Raw genomic sequence first — 21,889 nt, 5'->3', positions numbered from 1 at the left:
TATCCTTGTTGGTATGTTTGAAATAGACTAGGCATACTAATTTAACTTATTATAAGATAATTATTGTTGTTAGACCTATGATTTAAGGTATTAAAGATTGTGGTAAAGAGAAACAATATCATAGTTTGTTTCAATACCATTCACCTAATAAAGGGATCAAATTAATAAGTTACGATATGCTTTCAGTGCAAGGGCAAATAGCCATTTAAGCTTTAGCCTAAATAAAAAAAACTAATTAAAAATAACATGAAACAAAACGATGAAGGAAACTAAAATAAGGTGATGTGTTCTGAAATAGAGACGAAGAAAGCAAATAATAATGTATTTAGGATATGCCTAAACTTATAATGAGCTACACCCTAAAACAAACATCCATAGTAAATTTTATTTTTAATACTTAAGTTTATATTAAGGTACTTTTGCAATCACTAAGATTAAGCAAGACATAACCTCAATCTCTCAAGAACGGAGTTGACAGTTTACCTCAGTGTCTCGAAATATGGTAGATTGAGATTAGCTGCCAGATTTTAGAGTAAGAAGAGGTTAAATCGAAGATCGCAAGAACTCTGCATTGTGATTGGTTCAAAATGACGTCATCTGAATTTCGTACGGTCGTATGCCTACATTTCCAAAACAAGTCACTCAACTAGTGATTCCTAACTCACTTCCAACCTGTTGGATTTCAAAAATACCAAATCCTGTTGTTGGTTGAGTTGAGTGTTGACGGTAGACTCAACTGTCAACCATTTCAAAAATAGGGCCCCAGGTCAGGCTGGCTGAGTGAGTACTGAGGGAGGCTGTCGACAGCGGAGCGGACTGACAGACTAGTCCGTCCGTAGTCGGTCGTTCGACGACCTTCTCACCGCAGTATTTCACCTCCCTTTTTTTAGAACCTTTGGAACAGTTACACGGAACTGTTTGGGATAATGTTCAATACAACTGTGACAAAAAGTATAGAATAGGTTAGGCGAAACCGTTATATTACAAATAGCTCCGTTCCTTCTCAACTTTATTATTTTTCCTGCATGACAATTTAATTATTATGATATACCTTTTTTCCTCCTCCTCATAATAATAACAAGTCTTTTATAGACATGGACATAACCTGTAAGTTAGTTAACTGGTTTCGTTTATTTAATTATTCTTACATTACATCACGAAAACCGGCTTATTCTTAAAAGACAATGATATAATAGCATATTAAGGAAAACTATTCAAAGATATTGCACAGTTTTGTTAAATTTGCTAACAATGAGAAAGGTTATAAGGTATAAGGTATTGTTGATGGAGCAGGAGTCACAATGAAAAAGCACATACAAATTAAAATCAAAAGTTTTATTATTATATTTATAGTTATATTTTGGATACAGTATTGTGAAGTTCATAATTATAATAAATTTAACTTACCTTCTTCTGTTTCAAAATTCAGCTCCCCAACTATTATTTTGTAACGAGTTATTTTTCCTAGGGGGGTAAATATTTGCTTTTTGGCCGCGCACCTATTGCTGGCATCAGCAAGCAGCGGCGGCGAAGCTAGCGAGCGCCCTTTGACCCGGCTTATCAGTGCCGATAAGCCTGGGATATCCTAGTTTCTCAGGATAGCCTAGGACGGACATTCTAGTGGTGGATCCCGTACAGTGAAGAAGGCAGTGTTGGTGTCCAGTGGAGACGGACGGCGTACGTGGGTGGTACAGAGAAGTGTACGGTGTCGTGTGATATTGGTGCTCAAGGAGTGAGTGTCGGCATTCAAGTTGGGTAGTGAGTCAGTAACCCACTTGTGGTGAGTGGACGACGTTTTATTATATTTTGGTTTAAGAGAGTTAGAGAGTTAGAGTTGTAACCGTGCTGGTCAAAGCCTGTCAGTAGTTAGGATTTATATTAGTCAGGAATAATATTAAAGTGTATTCCTGACGGTTCTGGGCAGGTGCTGGAGCGCAAATAATATAATTTATTGACTGTAGTAGTTATTATTTTGCGTTGTACCAAGAGTTAGTTATATTACTAATAACTCTGAGGCCCGACAAACCTAGGCTGCACGATTTAGCGTGCGTAGTTGGAAACACGTGGCCAGTAGGCTAGTAGCTAATATTATTAGCCTATTAACAGAAGCCCAGCTAAGTAACATAAAGTTGGTAGTAGCAGTAGCAGTAGTAGGGTTGTTATTGTTTATTCATTTGATTATTTTAATTTAACCTGAACAGCTTGTTTGGTAGTCCAACACGTTATCTCGGTAGCTTGGGTAGCGGAGTACCGGCTATCAGATAATATATTTATCTAGTGTTTGGAACGTAGTTAATATTTATTTATCTGCTACTAAGTAGCTCAATATTTTAATAGTGCAATTGCCATTTAGTTTTGCTTGTTTGGCTTGGTATTTATGGAGACCAGCTACTAGTGGTGTAGTCACTCTACCTATTGTGCACTTGTATTGTTATCTGGTATTATTATTGAGTGAACTGTTTAATTGTTAGCTTGGGCAATAGAGTTGTGTATTGGATTATAGTGGCCTAGTAGACCCCGCCTGGTGATAACACGCGTTGTGGTTTTTATTAGCAAGTCGCCGTGTAACTCACCGTGTTTTAGGCACTCTGGGCTTAACTATTGGATAGTTAGGACGAAGCCCGAGTTGCGTAGTCAGCAACGACCCCCTAGGAGAGTGGAGAATCGGCGTAGGCCTGGTAGTGATTATTGCACGTTTGTTTTGGTGACTTGTTTTTGACTTGTTCACAGTGCCCGTGTATGAGCCAGTCCTATACCGGTTAGACCCGGCTTTTGGCCTAGTGGTTTCCCTGACCTTATCGCAGACCCTGGAATTTTACCCAGCCATTGTAGGCTGAGCTATCCCCGGCAAACGGTTGCGACTGCATGCACTTTTAATACTATATTTTCCTAGTGCAGAAAACATCGTCGCAAGATGGCGCCTGCGAACAGGGACTGAGGTTGGCAGTGGTGCTGAGTTGCTGACGTATTAACGGCGCCCGAACAAAATAATTTTATTTGTGCAGATTTGCTGTGGACTTGTGCAGATTGGCTGCGGACCTGAGCTGTTGAGCAGAGTTTTAGGCAGACCTGCTGTGATTTTGTAGTCGGTTGGGTAGGCCTAACCTGTTTTCTGTTACAGCGTGGCGTGTTGTGAACCCTAATTTATTTAGTGGTTGTATACATAGATATTAGTTGGTAAATATTATTTTGCTAATTAATTGAGCTTTAGTGTTGAATATTATTTGAGTGAGAACCCTTATTGTGTAATTGTGGTTTGACTTTCACACCTATAATTGGTTTGATTTATTATTTTGCTAATTAATTGAGCTTTATTATTGAATATTATTTGAGTGAGAACCCTTATTGTGTATTTGTGGTTTGACTTTCACACCTATATTTGGTTTGATTTATAGTACGGTGTTAAATAGATTTTAATCGGTTTCGCTCTTATTTTTGCGGATTAGTCGTGGTATTTGAATTTTAAATATGGTTGTGACTACGAGTACGACGTCCGTGCTGGGCGGTACGCCTATTACGTCTGCTATTGCTACGACTAGTTCTGGGGTTAGCTCCGAACTGTCGGTGATGACGACAACGTCATTGTGGCCGGCGTCTTCGCCCGTTTGGCCGACAATTTCTTCGGTAGTGGCTACGACGGTGACAACGTCTCTGACTTATTCCGCGCCAGCGACTATGTCCTTGGGGTCGCAGCCCCGGGACGGTCGCGTGGGTTGGATATATGACCTCTCGAAAGGGGAGCTCATGAGGACGATGGACCAGTATGGTTTGGTGACCACTGGAACTTCTGCGGAATTACGGCAGAGATTCTCGTCGTTTTGGAAGCAGCGGAGTGCCCGTCGGTACAGCGATGAGAGGCTGTGTACGGCTGGGGCTGCTGCACCGACATATGTACCGCCGGCTACTACAACTGTGGAGCTTCCTGACCCCCCGAGAACCGTACCTCAGGTACTGGGTAATGCGGAATCGAATCAAGCAGAGATAGTGGGACTTAGCAGGGAGTTAGAGGTGGTTAAAGAGATCCTTGGGTTGTCTTTGGAGACTGATACCCGGACTCTTAGAGAACATCTGGCATCGGTGGTGCGACAGGCGAGAGGCTCGCCGAGTAATGGGGTCGGCTATGGGTTCGAAAGACCCGCCAACCCTACGTCCCCTGTTGTGGCTGCTCCAATGCCTACCTTTGGGTTACCTAGTAGACCCGAGGGATGGCAGCGGCCCAATGATATTTCTGAGAGACCAGCCCGGCCTTCTAGCTTGGAGCTGCCACGAGGCTCGGATATGCTCTCAAATGAGGCCAGCAGGGTGGAGCCAAAGGATTGCTCCAAAGTATGCAACACGGTACGGAAGTGGGGTTTAAAGTTTGATGGCCGTAGAGACCCTGTATCATTCCTGGAGCGTCTTGAAGAGCTGAGGGGGTCCTACTCTATATCATCAGAGGACCTGCTCAGAGCGCTGCCGGAGCTGCTGCAAGGCTCAGCGCTTCTATGGTACAGGAATTGTAAGGAGCTCCTGTATTCATTCGAAGCTTTCCGGCATCAGTTTGAAATCCAGTTCTTCCCACCGGGATATTGGAGGAACTTGGATGAGGAGATCCGGAAAAGGACACAGGGTGAAGGCGAACACTTTAGAGACTACGTCGTTGCCATAAGTACCTTGCTTAGGCGTAGCGGTACGTTGTCGGAGCATGGTAGATTGGACTTGATCTACAACAATATGCGTCCCGAGTACAAGCTGATGGTACGCCGGCGTGATTTCAGCAACCTGGCCGAGATGGTGCAGTTGGCTGAAGACTATGAGGCCTATCTGCGAGAGAAGGCGGCCTTCCGACCTCCTCCTTCACCAAATGTAGCGCTGGTTTTGGAAACCGCCTACGTTCCCAGGAAGAAAGCTGAAAAGAACCTTGAGACTGTCACGTTCGAAAGAGGTAGTTTTGAAAGACCGTCTCCTGAAGCCAAGTCAGTTGGGCAGCGGGTTGGTTCATACTCGATCGAGGCTCGTGTACGAGGTGCCGTGTTTCCCCCGGACGTGCTTGAGGCGGACAGTGCGTGAGCCGGACAAAACTGGTTCGGGTGGGTAATTGAGCGGACGTCTCCCTGCATCTACCCGGCTCGCGGGGAATATCCCCGCTACCGAATCGTCCGAGGAATTATCGCGTTTTGCCTCCCAGCGCCCAGTTCTTTCAACCACACCTAAACTACCGAAGCAATATAGCTCTGATTTTGTAGGTTAATGGCTAAGAGACTATGTTTTATCTATAACTAGCAGAGTACCCGTCCTTCGTACGGGGTTTGCATATAAGTATAAGTATAAGTATGGTCTTTTAATTTATACGGTATCCTATAGTGTAACACACATCTACCATAGCCCTAATGTTCTACCACTGCACCTAAACCATGGAAAAAAGTAAAGTTCTCATTGTGTACCACAACTTTTTGTTGCTAGTTGGTTCAAATTAGCTGTGGTCATAAATGCAAAAAACATAATAGTGCTGTACCCTATTGGCAAGCCTTATAACTTTTTAATGCTATTTAATATCATAGAACCAACTTGTGCAGTTGAAAAGGCTGACAAAAGTCTTTAATTTCTTTAAATATGAATACTCATAAGATTAACATGAGACACTCCATGGCCAGAGCCACTGGTGCGGAGCCTGAAAGGATTTTTAAGGTAAGAATATTTCTATATGTTAATCGGGAATGTCAGCTATCGTCATACCAAATTTCAACCTTGTCGGTTTAGTATTCTTCGCGTTTACTTGTCACAAACATCCATCCATCCATCCATACATCCATATACATCCAAACTTGCTTACTTATAATATTTAGTCGGATAAGTAAACTGTTGTAATATTGCTCGTTTATGAATAGATTTTCATTAAACTTGGCACATTTATTTATTTCATACTAAGCTAATAATATTTTTCTAAAAATCACACTTTGTTACCCTCCCTGTAGGCAGCAAACCTAGGTACTCGTTAAACCTAACGTTATTGAATTAGATTGAATTGAAAATAAAGCCACACAAATGGAAATTTGCTTTGGCTGCAGGTTTGCTGCGGTGGGGGTATTATGGAATTGTAATTGATGTAGAAAGAAGACTTTGTGGTAGTACATGATTTCTAATGCATATAAGATACTAAATAAATCAATCCCGTTGGTCACAATTAGTTGTGCCGGTCAGCCGGTCGCTTGTTATTTTATTGAACTACTACTGCAAATCAGCGCTACTATTCGTATTTGCTAGCAGCTATACCCGTGCCTTGCAACGGGGTCAGTATGCAAAAGATACACATAGGTTCTTTGAAAATGCCAAATGGTTTCACTCCTACCATTTAATTTAGAAACAAAATTTAACTGTATTACTTAACTTGATAATAGTACGTTTTTGTTAACTCATACTGTTAATACTTATTTAGGCTCGGCCTACCTATATACGATACAAAACCAATGATGGATTTAAAGGTTTAATAAAAGAATGTGTTTAATGGTTTGCACTGTAAACGAAAAGCTATCACAATAGTTCCAAACCAAAAAATAGAAAAAAAGGAAAATATAAATAAATATGGAAAATTATGGGTAATTTTCTAGCATATTTTTGTGAAATTATAATCAGGCAAATGGAAATTCGCTCAGTCTATAGATTTGCTGCGGCAGGGGGATTATATATTACTGGTTTACACAAAAATAATTCAAAGAAATAAACCTCATAAAACTCACGATAAGGGCCTAGGTTGATACGGCAATGATTATAGAATATTAATTAGTTCCTATACCGGTATCTATAAAGGATTTTTTACAACAAATTTTTCCCAGTAAAACATTATTACAGCATTTCACAAATATTAGAACAGACTCAGTATAATAGATCATAAACATAAACAATTGAAGTAACTGAAAGAATCATATACTTATGAAATCACATTAACATATTATGGTTTGACAGCTCCATTTAAGTAATGTTAAATAATGTTTACAATAGGGCTAGTGACATCATTATTTTAAATTTATAATCCTCACCCTCTCTGTTCTAACATTCGTGCAGTATTTAATTTGTTTGAACCAGCTGTGTGGCATTGTGAAATCAAAATTCATTTGACAGTTTGTTAGTTCTGCTTGTTTACATTTTTGAGCTTTGTAGGTTTGTTCTTTGTTACCATGGATACCATCAATCAATATTTACTTTTAAATCTCTCACCTCAAATTTTTGAAAGCCCACGGGGCAGAGCCCTAGGACAATATCGAAGCGGGAATAGTTCTATATGTATATCCTCTGAGCTGTAGCTACAGTTGTGTGCAATTTGAGCCCAGTCGGTTCAGTAGTTTTTGAGATTATCTCATTCAAACACACAGACACCACCTCTTCTTTATAATAGTATCCTTATATGTATAATACGTGAAGGCAATTTCTACGAAACGCTAGTAGTATAGGGAGGGTGCATCCCCCGCAAAGCCATACCTTGTGTTATTGTTTACAATCCTTGACCCCTGACCTCCAGTAATCAGCCGATAGCGCCAATCAAACGTTTAACCCCAATTGACCTCAATTAAAAAACAATTAGATAAAAGATATCGCATTCCGGCGTTATCCGTTATCGGGGATTCCCCGACCCGTGGGTCGCCGCGTCTGTTTACATCGTCCGCCATTGTTGTTTACACTTCTTTATCTCCATTTGCGCGCACTTTTGGCTCCGTTGATTCAGTTTCCTAGTATCTTCAGCTCTCCTGATACTTGTTCGAATTTTCTTTCAAATCTATTTTGTTTAGAGTTGATTTTTTTTGCGCGCACTTTTGAATCTGTCGATTATTTTTCCTAGTATCTTCAGCACTCCTGATACTCGCTCGAATTTTCTTTCAAATCTATTTTGTCCGGTGTTGATTTTTTTTTGTGCGCACTTTTGAATCTGTCGATTTTGTTTCCTAGTATCTTCAGCACTCCTGATACTCGCTCGAATTTTCTTTCAAATCTATTTTGTTTAGAGTTGATTTTTTTTGCGCGCACTTTTGAATCCGTCGATTTTGTTTCCTAGTATCTTCAGCGCTCCTGGTACTCGCTCGAATTTTCTTTGAAATCTATTTTGTTTGGAATTGATTTTTTTAGTACTGTTTTTGAAATTTACAAAATTTTGTGGAAACTTTTCACACGCAGTGGACAGCCTAGGTACCACGTGCTTCCTTCACGCCATGCCCGTGATAATCACTCATTTACGTCAATTGAAAACGTGATATAACATTTTGTTGACTTTAGTGGAAAGTTTTATTGTACTGTGGACTGCAAACCTAAGTACCACGTGTGTCCTTTGCAACATGGTAGTGATAATCACTCATTTGCGTCAATTGTAAACGTGATAAATTCAGTATAAATACTGTGAGATGTTTCTGTTTAACCAAGTTGTGGTTTTGAATCATCTTCAGTAAACACCTCCTTCTACAAACTTGGGTGAGTAAAAAACAACTATATTTTTAAGTCTTAGAATCATTTTTGAAACTTTAACTTTTTTACACTTTTTGAAACTTTAACTTTTTAGTCTTAGAATCATTTTTGAAACTTTAACTTTTTAGTCTTAGAATCATTTTTGAAACTTTAACTTTTTAGTCTTAGAATAATTTTTAAAATTTTTACTTTTTGAAACTTTAACTTTTTTGCATTTTTTAAACTTTAACTTTTTATATTTTTTAAAACTTTAACTTTTTAAATTTTAACCTAATATTAGAGCTTTAACTAATTTAAAATGATAGAAACCATACAGTGTTGACTAAATGTCCCACCTAATTTAATATTAAATTCTCAAAAAATATATATCTCAGAAACGTTAAGAGCTTGATCAAATATAATAGATATTTTTATGAAAAAAGTATGGAGAAGGTTTACTATACATAATGCATGTAACTTACATTTCTCTGAGACATGTTTTGAACTGTACTTAACTATTGACTTTTGCCTGATTTAATTTCTCCTTTATTATTTGAACTTTTAGGTTTTGGGCTTGTATGACAGTGACAGTTTCTAGTTTGATTCATAAATGAAATCTTAAATTTTTATATTAATTACTGAATCAAATCTATGGTAGGGGTTATGTTTCATTATGAATAACTTTATAGCTGCCAACAAGCCAAAAAATAATTTAATATTTTGATCCTTTGTATTAGTGAATATTTACAACTTTGTTATTATGTTTTAGGTTTTGCCTTAAATTGATCAACTATATAGTACATTCATCCTCGTCTAACAACGCATTAAGGTGAGATGTGTAATGGTTATATTATTCTACATTTAAACATATGATGTTACCTCACAGTTAGGTAACAAGCATATAGTGATCTGGTTTTACTGCTAATTTTTCTGCTGAAATTTCATTTTTATAATTTAGTCAACTGTGTCACTGTGCACAAAGAAACAAAGAATTGAAATGTAAACAGCTGACCGCTAGTGACAGTAAAAGAGTGAAATGAGCTGGCGATCGATAATTTGAAGCTTTTGGAACAAACTGACGTATTAACCAGCAAATACATCCATGACAACAATGTGTACTATACGAAATACAAATAGTCGCTGTGAGCGACGCTCGCACTTTAGTGTAAAAATACATCGTCGCTGACAGCGACGCTGTAGCACTAAAAGGGTTAACTTATAATTTTAAATGTAATAATAATATTTCTAGCTAAACTAACTTTATGTTTTTTGTTTTAATTAAATTAGTCCAAGTTACTTTTGTAAAAACATCAAACAACAGCTATGATATATTTTTTTTTATACAAATGAACACAATCATACATAGAAGGATTCTAATATTTACAATTATTTTTATTTCAGTATAATGAAACCAATAGTAAATAAAGAAGAGTTAAAGCAGTATAGTCAAAGTAAAATGACATCATATTATGAAAGCACAATAAGAAGTTATCGTTATAGTGAAATAAAAATAAAAACATACAAACAGTTAAATATTGAGACAATGTTTAGAGGTCAGTAAAATCTTATGCATATATGTACTTTACTAAACACATATTAAAGTATAAAATTACATATCTATAAGTTAAGTAATTGTGAATAATTTATGTGCTTTAGAAATGGAAGATCAATCCAATCACCAACATCTCCAATCTGACTGTGAATCCAAGTCAGACGCAGGCCGATCGGAGATTGAAGAGTCCGCTCACGCCCATCCAGTGACGGGTAAAACCGATTTTAAACTAATCGAGATTGTGGAAATGCTTTTTTCGATTGGCATGACTAGTTATTTGATGTGGGAGAGGGTTCTTACGAATTTCGGGAAGTCTTTCGAAGTTCAAACTGATCCTCTTCTGCTACAAATATATATGATCCTAAAACAGCTATCAGCAGCCTTTGGAAGCTTCATTCATGAAAATTGTGATCCAAGCCAGTATAAATTGCCTTTATTAATGGAAGAGGAAAAAAGCCTAAAAGAACTATTATCAATTTTGAATCCCCTGTTGAAAAAGAAATCGTTTAAGGAAAAACTTTTTTCTCATAATGTTGTGAATAAGCTCATAATACTTATTAGAAATGCATTGCAACCGGATGAGACTGTTGTGAGCCAAAAAAACGTAAGGCAAAGAAAGTGAAAAAAAGTGCGAAAAAATCTAAAAAACATGTTTCAAAAAAGCATTCATCGTCTTCTTCTTCTTCGGATTCATCAAGTTCTGGTTCATCCTCATCTTCTTCTGATTCAGAAGAGGAATTTGGAAAGTTATTTAAAGATAAATCTAAAAATAAAATCCCATACGTCTCACAACAGTTTATATTTGTAACTGGTAAAGATCTAAAACAACGAATCGTCACACCGGGTGAACAAGGGAGCCACTTGATAAAAATTGAAATAACAGATACTCGGGATCTGAAGAAATGTCAGAGTGATAAATATTGGCAAAAAGTTCACAAAAAAGGATATTTTCTATTGAATAACAAAAACGATGAAGACAAGGCTATTCTTTCACAATTGGATTCAATTCTTGTTGGAGCATGTAAAAAAGTTAAAGAGACTATTCCAAATTTAAAGAAGGATAAGTTTAAGTTGGGCTCTTATGCCAAGAAAAACTGAAATACAATATGAAAATATCCTTTTTTGTCATATCTATTTGTTAATGAGCTTTAAACTTATTTTTTTATTTTTAATTCACAGTTCCGAAGCTGAAATTCAAAAGATTGACTGAAAATGCATTTCCTCCTCACAAATTAAGAAATTCGAAAAGATAAATCCCGGTGTTAGTGTGAATGTCTATGGCTTAGACAAAAACGATGATGTGTATCCTTTAAGGGTCTGCGAAAAAGAAGAAGAACAGCATTTTGACTTATTGTTAGTCAAAAACCAATCAGGCTCATCTCACTTTTGTTATATAAAGAATTTTTCCCGTCTTATAACTTCTCAACGCATTCGTTCAAGAAAGCAAATGCTGTATTGCAAACGTTGCTTTACTCCATTTGGTAAAAAACATCAAGCCAAACTGAATGATCATAAAAGAAACTGCTCAGGTAACAGTCCTGTTAAAGTTATCATGCCTCAAAAGAGTGAAGATGGAACACCTCCTGTTTTAAAATTCAAGAATCACCAATACAAATCTAGATTGCCTTTGGTGCTTTAAGCCGATTTTGAAACAATCTTGAAAAAGGAAAACACTACTGTTAGCAATACTGTTATAACTAACACACATGAACCCATGAGCTTTTGTAGTCATTTAGAAATTGATGATTGTATTCCTGAAGAAATCTCTTCAAAACTACCTAGTCATCCCTATCTTTATAGAGGGGAAAATGCCACTTCCGTGTTCATGAGGTATTTAATTACTTTAGCTAATCTAATTGGTGAGTTACTGAAAACACATATCGCCATGCATCCATTGACAGATATTGAACAGCAAAGATTTGATAATGCTACTCAGTGTGAAAACTGTGGGGAGGAATTTACAGCATTATGTTCAAAGGTGAGAGATTATTGTCATCTTTCTGGATACTTTAGGTCAGTACTCTGTAACCAATGTAATTTACAACGGCAAAATCAAAAGTTTCTGCCCATCATTATACACAATAGTTCTTCATATGACTCTCATTTCATCATCCGTCAATTAGGATGCGATGTAAAGGATATTCATGTTATTCCTAATAGTAGTGAAAAATACATATCATTTAGTAAAAAAACAGCTAACGGTATAACCCTGCGTTTTATTGATTCTTATAGATTTTTAAGCGCAAGTCTTGACACATTAGCTTCTAATTTGCCAAAAGAGAAATTTTGTATAACAAAACGATTTTACAATGATGATGAGTTATATTTTGTCACAAAAAAGGGGTTTTCCCTTATGAATACATATCCTCATGGGATAAATAAGAAGAAACCAGATTGCCATGTAAAAATGCATTTTTTAATAGTATGACGGAACAAGGCATATCTGAAGAGAATTATAGCTTTGCTCAGGAAATGTGGGCTAAGTTTAACTGTCATACTTTAGGTGATTATTCTGATTTGTATTTGCGAACTGATGTTTTAATTTTAAGTGATATATTTGAAAATTTCAGACTTATTTGCATGGAGAATTATGAGTTAGATCCAGTTTACTATTTATCAATACCATCACTCACATTTGATGCTATGCTTAAGTTTACTAATGTGCATTTAGAACTGTTTAGTGAATATGATAAATACATGTTTGTTGAAAAAGGTATTCGTGGCGGTATTACAAGCTGTATTACTCGCCATGCTAAAGCGAATAACCCTTTACTTGGGGAAAATTTCAATGATCATGAAGATGTGAACTACCTCGCATATATAGATGCAAATAACTTATATGGATACGCCATGTCGCGACCTATGCCAAAGGATGGATTTAAGTGGGTGCGGGGTAATTTAAATTTGTTTGATGTGATTGCCATACCAGAAGATTCGCCAAAAGGCTTCATTCTTGAAGTTGATATTGCATATCCATCATATCTTCATGAGGATCATAGAGATTTTCCTTTTTTACCAGAAAACAGTTGTGTACCCAACACGAAACAAAAGAAATTGTTAACACATTTTAATACCAAGACAAACTATGTTTGTCACTATTTGAATTTAAAACAAGCAGTCCAACATGGTCTTGTAATAAAAAAGATACATAGAATTTTAGAGTTTAACCAAAGCACTTGGCTCAAAAGTTATATTGATTTTAACACACAAAAAAGAAAGGAAGCCACTAATGATTTTGAAAAAGATTTTTACAAATTATTAAATAATTCCATGTTTGGCAAATCAATTGAAAACATAAGGAAACGAATGAATTTGAAACTAGTTAGTTCAGAAAGGAAAGCCAATAAACTTATTGCTGAACCTAATTTTATTAGGTCCATAGTTTACAATAATGAGTTGTGTGCTATAGAATCACAAAAAGTGTCTGTTAAATTTGATAAACCAATTTTCATTGGGTTCACTGTGCTAGAACTAAGCAAAGAACTGATGTACTTTTTTCATTATGATATAATGAAAAAACGATATGGTAATAGGATTAAGCTCTTATACCTAGATACTGATTCTTTTTTTTATCAGGTATATACTAAAGATTTTTACAGTGACATAAATCAGCCTGAGTTGAAAATTTATTTTGATATGTCAGATTATCCAAAAGTTCACCCATGTTTCAGTAATGTAAATAAAAAGGTGTTAGGTAAATTTAAAGATGAAACGAATGGCATCCCTATATTAGAATACATTGGCCTTAGACCAAAGCTGTATACATTTTCCACTATGGATGATGAGTTTTTAAAAAAGAGTAAAAACATGTCATTTAAAAAAGCCAAAGGTGTAAAGAAAACGGTAGTAAAGAATCATATAACATTTAAGGATTTTAGAGATTGTTTAGAAAATTCAATTGCTCAAAAGAGAAGAAATAGGATGTTTAGATCTAAAAACCATATTGTTCAAACTGTAGTAGTCAACAAAATTGCGTTGAGTGCTAATGATAATAAAGTAATCATTTGTAATGATGGAATACATACCATGCCATATGGATATAACGCTACTTGTGTACACTGCCAAGAGTAAAATGTAAATAAAATATGTTTGTAAACTCAACCAGACTTGTGTATATTCTTTATATACCCAAATGTATTACAATTAAGATTATCATAATGGTTGGTAAAGATGCAATAATGAAAATAATAATGTAATAAAAAGTTATTTTATTGATCATACATTACATGATTTTTCGTACAGAACCAGACAGTGGTAAATATTGAACCAAAGCATCATGTATAATAAGACAGTAAGCTGATGTGTTAGCAGGCATGTCATCCGAAGTTTGAAAATCAATTCTGATATCTAAAGATCCGGTTTTAATTGTTTCAGTCTGCTTTGAACAATCTATTACAAACAGTGGAACCTTTTTAATAAAGGTTTCCTTATTAAGACATGGTTGATCATCAATTCCATTATAATAAGAAGACTGGAATGATGAGTAAAAGTTAAACATTAGAGATTTGTTTCCGTTAACATTATCATTTAATCATTTTTCAAATTTTTTTTTAATCATTTATCATTATCATTTTTGGTTCATAGTATTTTGCATTTAAATATAGTTTGACATTTTCTAGCTTACACATATCAAAATGAGTTGTATTTTTATTTGATTTATCTTTTCTATCAGTTTGAAAACCTAAAATTACATATCGCGGTTTTTCCATCATTGAGCTTGTTTTGACCGTCCAAGAATGTAGTTTTGATACTGGGAGAGTTGGGTATTCGTACAGCTGCCATCTTCTAAAAGGCATAGATATAGGTTGATCCCTATCAGTTATTTTTAAGAGAGAAAGTCTTGTATTGTCTTCAACTCGGACATAGGGTATTTTCCATACAACCTTATCTAGGATTATATTGACATCGTGAAGAGCTGCAGCAGCTTGGAAAATTGCATTTTTATCTGTTGAAGACCTTAAAAGAATCAACTCTTGTTTAACATTTAACAAAATGTGATTATAGTCTTCCGCAAAACCTAAGAGTAATTTCAGTGGTATGCAAAATGAAAAATTAGTTTTTTCATCTAGCACTCCTACTGTGCTAACTTTCCATCCGGCATTTTCCATCCAATTTTGATCAGAAGGGCGGGAAGTTAATATGTTCTTCATTGTAGTTGTAATTCCAACATTTTTTACTCTATCAATTTCTGTTCCGCATAACTCATATCTAATTTCATCAAACAAAAAAGACATGGCATTGGTAATCAATTCAGTCGTAGTATCATCTTTCTTATCGGCAGCCTTTACAATTTTCCCCTCGATTAGTAGAAAACTCTTACTAGGCAGTGTATAGACATCTTGTTGATGAACTGGGATTCGTATTTCATCACTGTTCTTTAGTGAATTGGAAGAGTATGGTGTGTGGCTGTGATATTCTATATCGCATATAGTATCGTCATAGTTCACACTTTCACTAATTTTCAGGATGTCATTCATCTTATTTTTTGTAAAACCTCAGTGATTTTAAGAATAAACGGTTCTTCAGTGTTAACTGTTTAACCTCTCGATTATTACTGATTGTGTGATTGGGGTTTATTGGCTTATATGTTTTTTGCTGTTTTCCTACTGATTTTTGGTTATCAAAAATGAATCCCATCATGGATGTTGTGATTTCTCTCTTATGTGTAAACGTAGATTGATGTTCTCACCTCTAAAATTAACAAGCCTACCTTCTTGATCCTCTAATTTAATGTTAAACTCTGACAGACTTTTTCTATTGAAAATAGGTAGGTAAATGATTGATTTTGGTTTTTCAACTATTTTAAAACCAGGTCCAACTAAAGGATAAAACTCATGTAACACATGTCCTTCAATACCGTCTCTGTATGATCCACACACAATATTGCATGTTATTCGTATGACATCGACTTTATTAATGGTGACTTGAGTTGGAGATACATGCCATTTATTAGCTTCAAGAATGACTTTTTCACTAAATCCCAGTAACAAACCTATATTTGAAGGTCTGCTAAAATCTAAAGCTTCCGAACACTTTATTTCACTTTTCAAAGTGTTATTATTAGCAACCAACTCAAATGTAACAGAAGGATGCCTCTCTTTAATCTGTTTATTTATACACGTGTTGATGTCACTGATTTCATAAGATCCTGTTGGTAAGGATATCTGTATATCGTTTCCAACATGTAAAATGTTATTTATGCCTTCCTCCACATTTGGTATTGAGTTATATGTCATTAAATCCAGGAATCCCAGCTCCCATTCATTTGCTGATGATAAGTCCATTGGAGGGAACAGTGAGCAATTTAAATTAGACGAATTTCCAGTAATACAAATCATCTTCTTTTAGCGAGAAAATCCAAACACAAATGACCACAGTTGACAGAGTTGAATTTTTGTTTTGGGAAATAGTTATATTTAACAAATATGGGATGGAATCCTGAGTTGAAATACTGTTGCAGCTCAATTGGTGGTTTTAAGTTGCCAAAACTATCGAAGTATTCAATATGAAAACCTCTCTTATAATAACACACCCAATGAGTACCATTTCCTTTTATACTATCTAGGTTAATAACTGCTGATTCATTTTCATGAACTCTTAATGGTAAACTGTCCCTCATAAAAACTCCTCTAAAATGAGGCAACTTTAAATCAACAGCAAGTTTTATTATATCCAAACTACTTAATGGTTTTTCCGGGAGTCTTTCAATTATTTCCGATGAGTACATTTTTTTTTTTACTACTACTACCAGATCCAGTATATGGTCTCAAATACAGCCCCTTACCACTTTTATTTTTCCTTTTGCAGGAGCATTTAGGATTTTTTTTTTTCCCAACAGGTTTTTCCTTTCTTATTTGTTTTTTAATTTTCGAAGTCAGTCCTTTTCCCCCACCAAATTTTGCTTTAGTTTTCATTATGTTAGTAACTGCCCAGGCGGCGGCTCTCTCACCAATACTAGAGTCTGAAGCTTTTACCCTCTCCCAAGCTTTTTCAGCTAATAAGCTGTCAGCAACTGATCTAATTTTACTATCCTTTGATCTTGAGTATGCTATATCGTGGTTTTTGCATGCAGCATCCAATTTATTTATGCCGGGATCACCTCTTGCTAATCTCTTCCTTAAATGCGTCCCAGGTCCACAGTACTGATAGCCGGGTATGTGAAGTTCTACAGGTAAAATATCAATAGCACGATTTATAACAGTGCCTACGGCGTTGCCTATTGAACCTAACACTCCACCACCACGAACAGAACTGACTCTACGCGAATCCATTGCCAAGTATTTATGTCGGCGGTTTATCTTCAACTGAGACATTCTTGGGATCATCTCTAAAATTAAATAGCTCATTCCAATCAGGAGGATGGATCCTGACAACCAAATCTTTCCATTCTTTTTTTGACTTTTTCTTTCTCTTTTTATTTAATTGAGTGTAAATTGCATATGTTATATCTGATATTGTTTCCATAAAATATGTAAAGTGAATAGCATCAAACCAGTGTTTTGGTTTAGATAAATTAATAATAATAGACCCATTAGCATTAAATTCTCCTTTATCATTTTTTAATAATGAGCCTGCTTTTAATTGATCAATAATTTCAATTGCTGTATTTGTGGATTTCACAGTCTCTTTAATTGATTCACGGCAACTAGCAATAGAGTTTTGTAATATTTCTGGATTGATGCTGTTCTCTTTTAATTGATCTACAACGGTATTTATTGGTTTTAAAACTTCATTAAATGATCTATGACAACTCTCTATAGAGTTTTGTAAAGTTTTTAGATTAACACAATCATTTAAATCTGTAGCATTCCCAACATTGCACAGTTTTTTATTGTTAATATTAAAATCTCCATTTACAGTTAAGTCAAAACCCTCACCTCTTGGTCCTCTTAAACATTTTCCATCATTCGTATGACGCCCAAACTTATCCACACTCATACTAATTTCAGTAAACTTTAGGTTCTTATGTTAACACTATGAGGTTTATGATCGGACTAAATGAAAAATACAAACAATTTGTAATATAAACGTCTTTATTAACTATTCAAATCATCAAGCTGTTTAGATAGAACAGGTTTCAACTCATATAACTCTTCCATTATTGAATTAATCTCTTCTGTATGTGCTGTGTTCCCCGATTTTTCAGATGCTAATAAAAACTGTAGTATGTCCACAAGTTCATTTGGATCATCAAAATAAATATATTTTGGTTTATCATTTGTAAGAGGGATGCCACTTCCACTTGCAGCTTGAGTCAGTATGTCTGGATAAGTCATCATATCTTGTCGTTCTTCGATGTTATTGGCATGTAATTTGGATATAATAGTTTTGTATTTAATTCCTCTATTTGACTTAACCCTTCCCTGGCTAGAATAGTTTATTCTGTGTGCATTTGTTACTGCTAAAATCTGTGCATATACATGCAAATCTTCTTGACTGTATATAAAATCGTTCGGTATATTCATGAATATTAACTCATAAAGACCGGGTGTTCCACGATATCTTACTCCATCAATTATTATGTCATCATCATCGATATCAATCGGTTTGCTACCAATCATCCAAGAATTTTCTTCAATTCGAACACCATAATTGTAGTCTATGGTTTTACCACCGTTAATTAATTTCAAAAAATATTTTCTGGCTATTTTTCCTTTGAAGTTTGTCTCAATAAATTCTTTTGCAAGTTTCTTTCCTTGTGGGGTTTTTATTAGATCCTCTCCAGAAATGGGAGTTTCGAATACTTCTTCCCTTGAGGGTGTTAAGGGGGTTCTTGTTAAGGATGTTTGAGGTTGTATGGGTTCTGTTATCATCTCACTACCACTTTCAACACCTTCTATTTCTGTTGTCTCCATATTTGAATGATGGCTAGCCAATCGCTTTGGAACAGGTTGCTGTTCATCATCCTCACCGTACTCATAATCACTCTCATATTCTGGTTGCAGCGGATGGTTAACTATTTTCTTTCTCTTCACACCTTGAACAGGGTTTGGAATAAATATTTTTGTCGGAGTCGTCTCAGAATAGTCTTCTACTCTGCGTTTTCGTTCCCGTTTCATTTGGTATTGAGCAATATCCTGTAGCTGTTGTTTCTGCTGAATTTGTTCACTTTCCTCCACCAGTAACTTTGAGTGGTTCCGTGATCGGTTTGAGTCTATTTTCCCACATTTCATCACTCTCTAATATGTCTCTTTTGAGCAATCTATGTTTATGTTTAATATTTTTTCTTAATTCCGTTATTTCTTTGACAGTATCTTCTTTTGTCTTGTTTGAAGATTGTTTATCACTTACACTATCTTCCATCTTAACGGCTCAACGTTTCACACTAGAATGACTCGTCACAGTTTTACAAATGTATCAAATCCTGATCGGTAACGTCCCATGTTTAATTCTGCTTCCTTATCTATTACGATAAAACTATTAATGCCTATCTGCCAAATTTTATTGCACAATTCTTTAAAATGTTCAAAGGTCATATCTGGTATCACGTGGTCATTAAAAATATGTCGTAAGTTGCGATCATCTTGTTTAAAAGCTACTATTAAATTTGCATTATCGCGAACTAACTGTTTCGGGATATAACTGTAAGTTTGACATATATAAAATGTATCAATATACTTGTGTCTGCCCATGGAAAAATAATTTTTAATGTTTTCTTGTTTACCACAGGCAATATCATCAAATATCATGATGGAGTTTGGTTTGACATCACTTGGATGTGGCACATCATCGTTATCAGAATATGATTTGTATTCAATTTCAGGAATTTTACTTAAGATACATGACAAAAACTCATATTTAGGTTGATATAAAGATTTTGAATACACATACACATTTTCAAATAGTAACCCTTGAGGGGAAAATATAAGGTTTAAAACTAAGTTTGTTTTACCACAGTTTGATGGTCCACAAACAATACATCTTATTGCATTAGGTAACAACTGTCCATGATGACGTTTAAGATTCTTACTAGTTTTATATAACATTATATCCAAATTGACAATTGGCAAACTTTTCTTTTGTTTGATGAATCTCATTTTACCAAATCACTTTTATTAATCCAACTATCATATGTTTTATCAAACCCCAACCAACGAACTAAAACCTTGTCTTTACTTGATCTAACTACTTTTTCTATTAAATATGTGTCACCGCACTTAGTCGTTCTCAACTCTTGCTCATAAAATCCACCTTTGACAACTTCACCTCTATCGTCTTTTAAAATATATGTTATTGGCTCGGTAGACTGAACTTTATATACGGTGAAAATCTCATTACTCCAACGCGGCCAGTAACCCTTTGAAAATTCGTTCTGCTTTCTGCTTATCCTCACTCGATCACCAACCCTGAATGTTTGTTTCAAATGATATTTTTTACGGCTCTTAATTATGTTTTCCATTACATAACTTTCATTTTGACTGTTAACATCAATTGGTTTAACTCCTATAGTGCGATGAACTGTATTGTTATACTTTAAAACCAACTTTGAGAGATTACTAAGCCAATGGTAAGTCCCTTGCTCACTAAACATAATCCACATTTTACTCTTTAGTGTTCGATTGAACCTTTCAACAATTGATGCTTTTTTATCAGAAAATGTGTAATAATGATTGATATTATACTTTTTCATTAAAGATTTAACATTTGAATTGAAAAACTCAGTTCCTTGATCAGTTTGGAAATGTTTCATTGGATTAGAGTCTAGTATTGGCATAAGAGCTTTAACCATTTCAGGTCCACTCTTGGTTTTCAGTGGTATTGCAAAAGCAAATTTTGTGAAACAGTTGATAACTGTTAAAATATACTTAAATCCTTTATTGTATTTTGAAAATTTCAACATGTCCACTAAGTCCGCTTGATACAAATCATGCATACCTTTTAATACAACATTACGTCTTGGATAATTTTTACGTGCCTGTTTATGCAACTCTTTTGCTATACAAGATCTAATTGATGCTGCCATCTTAAAGACTAGGTCAGAGTGATGATAAAGAAGACAGTAGAATTGGTTTTATACAATTTATTATCATACTTAAATCAGTGTACAAATTTACAATGAGGTGAAGCCTTCTTGTGTTCCGCCGCAGGTATATCATCGAGATTCCAATGATCTAAGACGACACCACAGTTGATACATGAAACAGAATCTTCCACTCCTGTGTAGTAGAATCCAGTTTTTACCATATCTTCAATATTTGGATATAGCTTTGGCCATATAATAAAATTTTCTCTCATCATGCTTTCAGTATTTTCAATAGATTTTTTATAATTTAAGTAATTAGTATAGTCTCCTTCAATATATTCACTCATTTTACAGTTAGGGTTCGATACTTTATGAAGAAAGTTCAAGTGTCTAAGTGATAATTTTTCACTATCCGACTGCCAACCACAACCACAGCATATTACTTGTTCATAGCATTTTGTTCTATAAAAACCCGATTTTACAAGATCTTCTTCTCGTGCATTAAAAATATTTGAACCAAAGTCAGTATTGAAGGAAGATTCCCAAGGCGATGGAAGTGAAACAGATGAAGTTGACGAGGAGGGTGATGACAGTGTAATAGATGTAAATGAAGACGAGTCCATTGATGTTATCCAAACAGCCTCACTATGACAAATGAAGGAGAGTTGGATAACACAATAATATTAGCTTATCAATCCACATTAGACTTTAGACTTTTGATAAAATGTAATTACACAATGAGGACAGTGTTTTCTTTTTGGATTGGGTCCATCAAACATATCACCATTCGATGTACCGTTGTAGTGATCTGTGCATCTCATGTTTAATAATATGCTGACATCATTCTTTAACATTCCTGGAAGTCTGTCAAAAATATTTTCAATATCTTCATAGTGTGATATTAAGAACTCTTTAGGGAGGTATTTAACTAGTTCTGAGCTCAAGCCATTGTACCCTTTTCTGTA

Source organism: Macrosteles quadrilineatus, unplaced genomic scaffold (genome assembly GCF_028750875.1).
Source record: "Macrosteles quadrilineatus isolate MER2022 unplaced genomic scaffold, UCM_ALF_1.0 Scaffold_9__3_contigs__length_116548681, whole genome shotgun sequence".
Lineage (NCBI taxonomy): Eukaryota > Metazoa > Arthropoda > Insecta > Hemiptera > Cicadellidae > Macrosteles > Macrosteles quadrilineatus.
Note: the sequence above shows the minus strand (reverse complement) of the source record.